Here is a 12,873-nt window from a genome sequence, read left to right on the forward strand (position 1 = left end):
TTAAAGGGGGCTCAGTTCTGAGACAGCCCCTCACCAAACGCCCAGCAGACTTACCAGTGCCTCTCAACGTGGTGCCAGCACAGTGCTCTCACGACAGGTGGGTCGAAACTGAAGAGCGGTCAGCTCTGCACAGTGATCACCACTGAAAACTCTCATCAGATGTCCGAGGGCCATCGTCCTTCTTTCCAAGCTCTGGGTTGTCAGATAGTTGCTTGAGAAAGTGCAGTGCTAAGATTTAAAGCCAAGCAAGAACAATATACTGCTGTTACAAATCATGCCCTGCCAAGCCCTTCACCAAGAACATACAAAGCTTGGGTTCCTTCAGCTTCCAAGCACTGTTTTGCAGTTAGTTGAACACAAACCCAGCGAGCCTGGGAATAGTCTGGAGCATGTGACAAAAATGTGACGGTCTTCAGACTGAAACAACTTATGTACAATCCAACTGGATGAGTCAATGCCTTGTCTGGTTTCAGAGAGACCATGATGGCCAGAACTGCTGGGTGGGAAAAGTGCAGCAGAAGGCAGCTCTGGTTACTGGTACACAGGGCTGAAAGGGCACATCCTGGGCCCTGCTGTTGGTATCAGCATGATCTTGCTTCTCTGGCAGATGGGACTGATCACAGACAGGAGTCATATCCTCGGATACCTGCAATTCAGGAGCAAGTGAGACTTTCTGAGAAAGAACTGCAATTGTGGTACAAGGAAGAGAGTCAGCACTCTCGCCTGAGCAAGTCTTGTATGCATAATAGCCAAATTGGATTCAGACAGCCGTGTCCCATGACACAGCACTGTGCTCTCCATCCAACCGCACAGTCACCAAAGGTAGGTGACTACATTAGTGACTACATCATCACTACATTGCACCACTTGGTAGGCTGCCTGATATTTTGTGTTATCTACATTTTGCTCATTGTTATTTTTATAGCAGCTGGAGAAAGAGAATGTCTACCTTTATCTACCTTTACTAATCCCTTGCAGAAGTCCATTGGAACCAATTTTCATCTTAGGCAGGAGCTCATGTCACACAGTGCTACCAATTAGCACCAAGGCTCTTCATGAAGGGAGTGACCCATTGGACTTCTCAGGCTGGAATGATTTCCAACCAAGACACTATGTCTGGCCATAGACATCCGCACCCAGACATGCCTCAGACACCAACTAGCCCATGACTCCTCTCAGTATGCTGAACAGGACAAGGGTCACTTTTAAAGCACAGTGGCATAATAAATATAGAGGTTCTTACAGGGGAAAAAAAAGTGAGGTTCATTTTGATAGAGAAAAGGCCAGAGCAAAAGGAGTTGACTGGTTAAAACATGAGATAATTAGAACACAATGACCCACTGTTTAAATCAAGACTGATAATGCAGAGAGAGAAGAAATCAATCAAATAGTGACCCAATTATTCCATTTTAAAAAGTCAGACATTTCCTTTTATAAATAACTGGTATAAAACAATAGATGGTGGTGTGAAGGGACTGAAGAATATATTGTTTTCATCAAACAATGTTGTATTTGAGGATTAGAGGAACCAGTAATTACGGTATTAGCAAAGTCTGATTTTGGCAGCTTTTTCAGCATCCACATGCAGAATGAAATGTCACTTCCAAATATCAAATTAACAGTAAATCTAGTTCTCTCATTTCTCCTGAGCTTCATTCCATTGACTTTCAAATCACTGAGTGATTTAGAATACCAGGGTGTTTCAGAAATAGAATATACTTGGTGGCATTTCAAGTCTAACATTTTGCTCAGATGTGCATTGTACAATTCAGCAGATTGTTTAAGAGAAAGCAGCTACAGGAGTCAACAAACCTGACTCAGCTATGAAGTTACTGGAAGAATCCGAGTTGGTAGATTTAAAAAAAATCTAAAATAAACCACATTATTAAGTTTCAAGCTTTAAATGAATTTCACAAAGTGATCTGATAAAAAAACACTGTCAGGAGGAAAGGTAGCAGAGGAATCAAAATCCCTTGGCAGTAACTTAAGTACTTGTCTGATTGTGGGGATAAATCAGAGTATCAATACTGCCAGTGAAATTCCTCCAATTTTCTATGGCAAGCATATTGCATTAAAGAAACTCTAATCTAGAGATCCCTTGATCATTAAAACTCTCCATAATCAAAACAGGGTCAAAAGGCAAATAAATGAAATAAAATCCAGTGATTACAAAAATAAACAACTGAGCAGTAGATGGTAATTTCATGAAACATATGCAGTAGTTCATATCACAAGAGTAGGAGGACTGGGAAAAAATACTGTATTTGAAAAAAAAGATATTTGTCTGAAAATGATCTCTTAATTTTTTGGCTACTCTTTCATCCACCACAATTGTGTGGTCTGTTTTTCAGAGAAAGAAGAAGCCAACTGAACTTCCTTTGGCCAGAGTTATATTGTCTCGGGAGTTGAGTCAGGTTTCTCTTAAATAACTGAAGGCAAGATTGTTGTCTTTTATATTATATGTGTTGTTACCAAAGCTATTGAGGATGAAGACCATACCCAAACCATAGCAGACTGTACCAAGTCCAGAGAAATATGTCCTTCCTTCAGAAGAGAAGAAAAATGTTTTCCATTGTACAACTGAGAAAACATCTGTTGCTAATCCATGGAGTTTTAGAAGACTGACTGGTAGCTGTGTCTCTCTGGTGATGGATTGACTTAGCAAGCAATAGATCAGTTTTAAGAAAAAAAATCTTCACCAGTGCCTCAGTGCCCTCTCTGCACCCTGAACATATCAAACCAAGGAGAGAGGGTGTACCAGATTCCAGAAGGAGATGACACAAGTTGAGCTGGAGGCATCCCTACTTGTCCAAGAACTGAACCTTGAGTTTACCTGCAAGGCTTTGGGTTTTTTTTCTTATTTTCTCATGCTGTTTTAAACATTCCACAGGCAAAATGCACATACAAGCTGTTGGGAAGAAAATGAAATTTAAAGATGTCTGAGGAGTATCCATAGACCCTGAGCACAGGGGAACACACTAAGCACATAACCTTCAGATCCCAAACCTGTGATGACTGCCAGCTCTCTCCACATTGTCTAAGAAGCTGTTGTCTTTGGCATTTGAGCATCACTTCAGAGATCCTGTGCAGACACAGAGATTTCAGCTCTGTGTCTGCCTCCAGGAGAGCACAGGATGAATTCTACAAGGGAAAGCAGGGGCAGGAACAGCGTGTGTCAAGGCAGCCAGACCTGCGCTCCTGGACCAGGAGTCTAGTCACAGAGTATTTTGTAAAGAGAAACAAAATGGTAGGTCATGCTTTTTGCTGTTACCTAATGGGTACCTGGGAATGTATGTCTCTACATCGTTTGCCTTGAATCTTACACCAGATCATCTCTGGGTTTTGCTATCTATGATCTCCCCCATCCTGTTTTCCCTTATTTCCACATCTACATCTCTCTTTTGCTCTGTTCTACAACAACATTGCACTCTCCAGTATCAGAATACTTTCGTTCCTGGAATTGTATTGCTTTTGAATTTCTCTCATTTCTGTTTTTTCCCCCTTTTCTCTTCCACCATTTTATTCCAGCAGTCCCATAGTGCATCATGGGATGAGCCATCTCACCTTCACATTACATCACAGGATTCATACCACATTTGGTGTGTATTCTCAGTCTCTCTGCCATGCATAATACACAACAACAATCCTTACTTCAGATTTTGTTATTACTTTATTATTATTGTTAAGAATAATTAGTAAATATTATCACTAATACAATGATTCATTTATTATTCTAGTAATAAAACAATACTTTTAATATTAATAAAATCATTATTAATATCAATAAAAGTTTAAGTTATATCAGTACTTTCCCTATAATTTAATTGTCTGGGAAGGGAAAAGTCATATAAATGCAAACACTTAAGTATGGCTTTCTTTAAGCATGCAGATAGTTTCAGAGAAGTCTATTATTTAGGATAGTGCTAAAGTTCTGACTTATCTTTTACATCAAGTGTTGTTTAATGGTAACTTTAGGCTGACCATTTACTCAGAACAAGGAAAACACTATACCAATATCTTCTACAGAACACGATCTTCTACAAAATGTTCTCTTTAGGTTTCACAGGATCCTGAGAAATTAAATACAGAAGAAGATAAAAATTCTTTTGCCTAGAATATTGTAAAAAAATTACTTATAATGAACGCTTCAGAGGAGATGAACCTACTCATTCCATCTGCTTTTGCACGTTAACCAAGGAATGCACTTTCAACAATAGGCATCAGCATGCTAAATTACATGACTATTTCTTTCATTTGGCAATGGAAGTTTCACAGAAAATCTTTGCTTGTGCTGGTGTGGTCCTGCTTTTTCATGGTTAAAACAGAGGGGTTTGTTCACCCTTACAGGAATGTAAAAACTGCATCCAAGAGGTAAACTTTTGCTGCTAGCAAAATCAGTGGGAGTTTTGCTATCGACTCCCATGGAAACAGGATTCAGACTTAATGACTTTCCTGGGATGTGCTGTGGTCTGGTGGATTACATATGAGCCTACTATATCGTCTGCTGTATAATCCAAGGCAACTTGTTTTTAAGTAGGGCTAGTTATTTTGATTCCGTCTAAATGATCTTTCAAAGGATTTTTATGTCATGAAACACTTCACTCCTCCATCAGTGAAACTAAAAAGAAATAAAGTAGTCATTTTAAACTGCTTCAGCATTTTCAGTGCATTCTGGTCTATTGAACTGACCAAACTGACTTTTTTTTGAGTCAGCCCAGCATTATTCTGCTTTCCCAGCAGCAGCGCTTCCCATTAGGAAAGTTTTTAACAGGTGGCCCATGCTCTTTTCCCTCCAAACTACAAGTCCCCCTTGGCCAGACTACATTCCCTGCAATGGGAAAGTTCCCCCTCCAAGCAGGCCTTGTCGTGGCCCATGGGAGCCAGTAGACCCCAGGGTCAAGCATAAGGGCCCGCAAGGAAAGTTGGTCAAGTACCCATAACCACAGTGGTGAACATCGGCCTCACACAGCCAAGCTACAGCACTCTCCGTGTCATCTGGAGATGTACGTGAATGTTAACTGAGATGTTTTGGGCACTTTAACAAAACACAATGTTTTCATTTGGGAACAGGAAAAATGAAACGTGATGACTGAAAAAGTCAAAACGAAGCATTTTCTTGTTTCAAGCAATACATCTGTATATGCCATGAACCTTCAATGGCATGAAAGACTGTCCACATGAATGGAGGATGCAGTTTCCAGCCCCTCACCCTTGGCCCTATCTTGGCTGGTGTTTATAGGATGAATTGCTCTTCTGCCCGGTATTCTGGTCCCTCAGAGGGCACTTCCTTCCTCTCTGAGAGGAAGGCTCCAATTTTCCTGGCCTTAGACCGGATCCTGGATTGCAGTAACCTGTGTGCTTGTCAGCCTCCTCCTGCAAGGTCCTTTTAGACTGAATAGTCACTTCTCTGGAAGATTTTACATGGCAGCCTTCTTAACACCACAGCACAGTTTAATCCTTTAGAACAAAAGATTAAAAGGTTTTGAAAGCAGCAGGTTTAATATAGATGTCTTACCTGGAAGCTGTACGAGGAGCAGCTGAAGTCACTTGGTCTGTTCAGCCTGGAGAAGAGGAGACTGAGGTGAAACCTCATCGCGGTCTACAGCTTCCTCACAAGGGGAAGAGGAGGGGCAGGTGCTGATCTCTTCTCCCTGATGACCAATGACAGGACCCAAGGGAATAGCAGGAGGTTTAGGTTGGACATTAGGAAAAGGTTCTTCATCCAAAGGGTGGTGGAACACTGGAACAGGCTGCCCTGGGAGGCAGTCACAGCAGCAAGCCTGACAACATTGAAGAAGCATTTGGACAATGCCCTCAGACGTATGGTGTGATTTTTGGGGTTGTCCTATGCAGGGACAGGAGTTGGACTCGATGATCCTTGTGGGTCCCTTCCAGCTCAGGACGTTCTATGATTCTAGACGTTTTTCGTCCTTCAGCAGAGAACTTCAATGGCATTTCTTCATTAGTTTTCCCTGCAAGTCTGTTTCTTTTAATCTCATTCTTTGTCTCCTTCAGAAGTTGTTTGACTCAGTGTCTTGGGGTTCTGGCTCTCCTCTGTATCCTGCCTGGGACACATCATCCCCAGGTGGGCAGAGTTTGCTAAACCCCACAGCTGCACAGATGTATGACATCAAAGCAGATGGCATTTGCAGCATGTCCTAAATGCAATTATATTCCTCCTTGCCCATGGACAGTCAGCACCTCCTAGGACCAAACACGTTTTCATACTGTAAATCCCTCAAGGTATTTAAAGACACCGATAAACATATGGAATTCATAAATTACTCAAGAGCAGCCTAACATCCCTCAAGTTTTTTCCTGAAGCTAAATATTCAACAGAAATGCAAGCTATTATTATTATCATGTCATGTGGCCAATAGCAGCTGGGAGTAGTGAAAAGATCACTGCCACTTTCTCTTTGCATTGTACTAGCCTAATATGTGTTTAAAGTTTGCTGGACATTTACAATTTAAAATAACCCATTGTGTAACAACATTTTTCTATGAGCAAAGAGATGGAATTCAAAACATATTGAGCAGAAGTAAAAAAGCCCAGTGCTAATAATCTTAAAATTACTGAGCTAATTAAGTTAGGACAAGCAAATCACATTCTCTAGATTTCCATTAGATTTAAAGTAAGGGGAGTTTGAAGAAAATGGATTCAGCTGTTACTGACTTATATATGCATACAATTTTCCATTGGAATGTCTGGGGCAAATTGTACTGATACAAGCACAGGAACAGCTGGATGTATTTTGATGAAGCAATAAAAAAAAGAAGGCAGTTTCAGAGGGCAGTTTGATATAAAAAGGAATTTGTCTGAGATAGTTATGGTGCATTAGATTAATGCCTGACTGAAAGACAGTTGAAGCCAAAGACTCCCTCCCAGCTTTGATGGGCTTTGGATAAAACCATTCAGGAGGTCATAATATGAGCTGCACTCCATCCTTAGCTATTGCAGGTGTTACTGTTCCAGCTACAAATTGCTGACAAATAACAAATACTGAGGGACCTTAAGTATTTCTGCCAGATGATGCTGGTCTGGTCATTGAACAAAGACTCCATGCTTCTGATTAATGAGTATTTGGTGAGTTTTCAATACATTGTGATTACCCTGACCTGCAGCTTTCTGCAGCCACTGAATGCTTGTTCTACTTCTGTACTTGGACCATAGGGCCAAAGGTCTCTCTTGTGGTGAAAACTGTAATGTTAGCAGGGTTTTCTGTCTGGGCTTTCTGCATAAGTCTGTACACTAAACCACTCTGTTGCACAGGTTAAAGGCCTGGAAAACAGTATGCTGAAAACATGCTAGGGGAGAGGTGAGGTAGGGCCAACAGAGGCCAGTGGAGCAGAGTGCATGTTTCTGCAAGACGCAGAGCTCTTCCAGCTCTCTCTGTTCCAGAAGGTGGAGTGATCCCAAGGTAGCGTAACATTGGCTTTTCTCCTTTCCCTCTCTCAGCAGCCACTTCCTCCACAGAGCTTGTCCAGCCAGAGTAGAGAATAAGAACATTGTTTTGATCAAGGATAATCTTATCTTCTCTCTGGAATGCTGTTGCAGCTTGAGACTGACTCAGAAATTAGAGTAGTTGTGGGAGTCCAGGGATTCCTATTTAGGTGAAAGATGAGATGTTGATCTATTCTAGCCAACTAGAAACACTGTGGAACAGAAGCTTTTTATTTTTTTTTAATTCTTATCGACTAGCTCCTTTAAATAACAATTATAATAACTCACCCAACACTGTCTGGCAGTGTGGAATTTCAACCCACCTTTACTTTACCAGGCACTGATTAAATGCAATTAGACACAGCCTGCAAACAACCTTGGATTTTCCTCATTAGCACCATTAGCAGTGCTGGCCACTCCAAACTGGGCAAGGAGATCATGGCCCCAGTCCCAGAAATGTCAGTAGAGCTAGTCTGCTTCATGGGACATGGGAGTAGGTACCACCCAGTTTCTGTCCAGGCATCGAGCAGCTCTGTCATTCCCTGGAAGGCTGATGCATATCCCAGATGACAGTATATAGCTGCATGGATGAAGAACTTACTTGAACTATGTGTGGTTCTGAACATACCATCAAGATCAATTATTATCAATACCATAATATTGTATCATGGTGGCCCTTTCCTCTTCATTCTATGGGATTGCTCCCAAAAGGCACCAGAAAAAGATAGATCATCCAGTTTGTAGACACTGTAGTCCCCTGGGACACCCCAAAGTGTTCCAGCCACATCTAGACCACAACTAAATTATTTTATGTGAACTCAGCATTATTCCTGAGTGACTGCTGCAGGGATTTTTGTCTTTCAACCTTCCCTATTGGTCCAAGTCAAGCCCAAAAGCTCACCAACCCTTTGGAGTCCTTGCAAAGCCCAATGTGTAGGGAAGAGATGGTCCCTTCCTTGGATTGTATGTGTACTTTGAGTGAATTTGGGAGGAAAAAGTATTCCCTGAGGCAGCAAGTTCATAAGCCTTTTCGTAAGATATCATTCTACACTGTTGTCCGATACAGAACTCCTTACATCTCTCCAGTCCCATATGCCATGCGCTTGAGGGAGAGAGGACAGATCCCGTGGGTCAACAGCTGATTGCACAGCTGGTGTTGACAATAGGTATTTGTTTTTTACAACCATGGGACAATCAAGGAACACTAGAATCACACATGGAATCCACCCGACAAAGCTTAATCAACAAAATAGGGCTGAAGGGAAGCCACCTCAAGCATAAGCACATAAATAAGAAAGTGCCTTCAGGACACCATTACGGGGAAAGTTCTCATTCCTGTTCTGGGGCATCAGCATGACTGGGTGTCTCTCTGAAGTGCACTAATGCATTGCACTACTGCAAGCTGCATGGGGAACAAACAGGAGAAATGGGAGGTCTGTGTGCAGCTGCAGGGCTACAATCTCATTGGGATCAGAGAGTTGTGGTGGGATAGCTCGCACCACTGCTGCACTGCTGTGAATGGGTGCAGGCTCTTTAGGAAAAACAGACTGGGAGGGAAAGGAGAGGGAGTTGCCCTTTATGTGAGAACAGCAGGATCACCTGGAGCTCTGCCTGGGGCTGGACAATGAGCCAGCTGGGAGCTTATGGGTCAGGATTACAAAGCAGACCAACACAGGCTATGTTGTGGTGGATGTCTGCTACAGACCTTCCTGATCAGGAAGAAGTAGATAAAGCCTTCTTCAGGTAACTGGAATAAGCCTCACATTTGCAGGTTTTGGCCCTCATGGAGGACTTTAACCACCCCAATCTGCTGCAGGGACAATACGTCAAGGCACAAGCAATCCAGGTTTCTGGAGTACACAGACGACAACTTCCTGACACAGGTGATCAAGGAATCCATGAGAGACATGTTCTGCTAGATGTGATACTTACAAGCAAGGCAGAACTGACCAGGGATGTGAAGGTCAGGCACAGGCTTGGAGCTCCATGAAATGGTGGAATTCAGGATCCCAAGAGGATGGAGCAAGGCAAACAGAAGTATCAAAGCCTTGGAGTTCAGGAGAGCAGACTTAGACTCTTCAAGGATCTGTTTGGAAGAATCCCAAGGAAGACAGTCTTGCAGAGAAGAGGGGACCAGGATAGCTGGTTCATTTTCAAGGATTGCCTCCTTTAAGCTCCAGAATGGTCCATCCTGAGGCTCAGGAAATGAAGCAAAGGCAGCAGGAGGCCTTCATGGATGAGCAAGGAGCTCCGGACAAAAGAGAAATACAAAAAGAAAGGAAAGGTGGAAGCAAAGACAGGTGACCCAAAGGGAATACAGACACACTGTTCATGTGTGCAGAGAAGGGGTAAGAAAAGCCCAAGTCCATCTAGTGAGGGATGTGAAATACAACAAGAAGGGCTTCTACAAGTATACCAGCAGCAAAAGGAAGACTAGGGAAAATGTGGGCTCACCGCTAAGTGGGGCAGGGGACCTGGTGACAAAGGACATGGAAAAGACAGACTGGGATATTTCATGTCTTCTTTGTCTCAGTCTTTACTGGTAAGACCAGCCTTCAGGAATCCCAGGCCACTGAGACCCATGGGAAAGTCTGGAGTAGAGAAGACTTACCCTTTGTAGTGAAGGATCATGTTAGGGCACATTTAAACAATTTGGACATACACATGTTCATGGGATCTAGTGGGATGCATCCATGGGTGCTGAGGGAGTTGGCTGATATGGCAAGGCCTCTTGCAATTATCTCTGAAAGATCATGGGGATCAGGGGAGGTTCCTGAGGACTAGAAGAGAGCAAATGTCATTCCTTTCATCAGGAGGGCATCATCTTCAACTTCACCATGGAACTACAGGCTGGTCAACCTCACTTCAATCCTTTAGGAGGTGATTGAGCCAATAGTCCTAGAAACCATTGCTACGCACACAAAAGACAAGAAGGTGATTGAGAACCATCAACATGGATTTATGAAGAGGGAATCATGCCTGACTAACCTGATAGCCTTTTATGACGACATGACTGGCTCAGTGGATGAGAGGAGAACAATGGTTGTTGTTTGTCTTTACTTCAGCAAGGCTTTCAACATTGTCTCCCATAACACCCTCATAGACAAACTGATCAAGCAGAGGCTAGATAAATGGTCAGTGAGGTGACTGAAAATTGGCTGAACCATCACCCCAAAGGGTTATGATCAGTGGCATGAAGTCCAGCTAGAGGCAAGTCAATAGTGGCGTACCCCAGGGGTTGATACTGGATTCAGGCTCATTTAACATCTTCATTAATGACCTGGGTGGTGGGGCAGAATGAACTCTCAGCAAATTTGTGGAATATACAAAACTAGGAGGAGTGGCTGCTACACCAAATGGTTGGGTTGCTGTTCAAGGGGACCTTGAAAGGCAGAAGAAATGGGCCAACAAGCATCTGATCAAGAAGTGGAAGTGCAAAGTCCTGCATCTGGGGAGGAATAAACCCCATGCACCAGGACACAATGGATGCTAATCATCTGGAAAGAAGCTTTGCAGACAAGGCCTTTGGGACTGCTGGTGGACAAGCTGAACATGAGCCAGCAATGTGCCTTTGTGACAAAAAAGGCCAACAGCCTGGTGGGCTGCATTAGGAAGCATGTTGCCCACAGGTCAAGAGGGGTGATCCTTCCCCTCTGCTCAGCCCTGGTGAGACATGTCTGGGTGCTGTGTCCAGGTCTGGGCTCCCCAGTACAAGACACAGACATATGGAAGCAACTCCAGCAAAGGGCCACAAAGACGATTAAGGGACTGGAGCATTTGACATATGAGAAGAGGGTGAGAGAGCTGGGGCTGTTCAGCCTGGAGAAGAAGAGACTCAGGGGGATCTTATCAACATGTATAAACACCTAATGGAGTATGTAAACAAGATGGAATCGGACTTTTCTCAGTAGTGCCCACTGACAGGACAAGAGACAACAGACACAAAATGAAATACAGGAAATTCTGTTTAAACTTAAGAAAAACTGCTTTACCATGAGCATCATTGAACACTGGCTCAGGCTGCCCAGGGAGGTTGTAGAGTCTCCAGTCTTGCAGATATTCAAACCTGACTGGACATCATCCTGAGCAACCTGCTGCAGCTGACCCTGCTTGGAGCACAGGGTTAGACCGGAGGCTCGTGCCCACCAGACTCAGCAATTTTGTCATACTGTGATTCGTCATACAGCCGAACCAAGAGGCATCAGGAAAGCCTTTGCTTCCTACACAGAGGAGTGCAGTCCAGCCTACAGCTCATCTTTCAGGATCTTGACCCTCGTGGTTGAGACACTGGCAGAAAAGGGATTCACATACAGAGGAATCTTTCTGCTCTCTTCAGATTGTTCATGGGCTTCATGTCAGCACCCCTGAGGGCTATGATCTGATTTCATATTAAAGCCCACTGTTCGATCTGAAATGGAGAAATGGCAGTCAGCATGAAAGGGAGGCATTGTCAGAGGTTCAATTTTTCTGTGAAACATGCCTACAAACCAGGGCTGAAAATCTGGGTAAGGTGGAGGCGGGGAGGAATCCACAGCTGGAAGGAGGAAGGGAGAAGGAGACGACGAGTTTTATTTTAAACATATGTACTAATCATGGCACAGAAGAGAAATAAGGGTGGGAAACTGCAGCTGGGAGGGGGAGGGCAGACAGAGGCGCTGATGATTATTGTAAATACATTTATTAAATCATTGCTCCAAGCAGGGAACCAGGGTGGGAATATGCAGCTGGAAGGTGGAGGGCAAGGGGAAAGCAGCAATTTTATATTCAGTGTTTGCACTGAGCATGGCTTGGGATGGGGATCAGGGGTACAGCCTTGCAGCTGGAGGTGGGAGTGCCACAGGAGAACGCTGGTTCCTAGACCTGTCACGTTAAAATATGCACATCTTGCCTCCAAGAAACCCTGGTGCAAAGGCTTTGCAAAGCTTGCGGAACGGGAGAGCTTTTATTTTAAAGGAGTGAGGGAGAAAGCTTGTTCACCTGCTGGGTTTTTGCTAGGCTCTTGCAGCTCTATTACAAAATTACTCCATAAACTTTTACAGCTGGCCCTGTGCCAGCAAAATGTCATTATTAATACTGCTATGGAAAGTGCCAACAGAAGTGAAATACTCGTGGGGAGACACTGCAAAAGACATACAAAACCCCAGACCTTCGGAGAATCAGAAGAAGGGAAGGGGGAAGGGGGGGAGAAAACTGCCGTATGGACCCCATATGAACTAATGGAGCTTATACCAGAACAGAGGTCAGCCATCAAGACTGGCCAGTGCCAGCAGGTTTCCAGCTTGGCAGATGTAAGTGCATCAGCTCTGATCAGCAGAAGTAGCACGGGGATGTGTTTAAGGCAGGGAAAGGGTTTATTGGGTGTTTTAGATGGTCCACAGTGATAAGAATGAAAATGCAACAAGCAGGCTATGGAGAGGACGTGATCCCATC

This window comes from Platalea leucorodia (assembly GCF_965183815.1).
Source record: "Platalea leucorodia genome assembly, chromosome: 1".
Classification (NCBI taxonomy): domain Eukaryota; kingdom Metazoa; phylum Chordata; class Aves; order Pelecaniformes; family Threskiornithidae; genus Platalea; species Platalea leucorodia.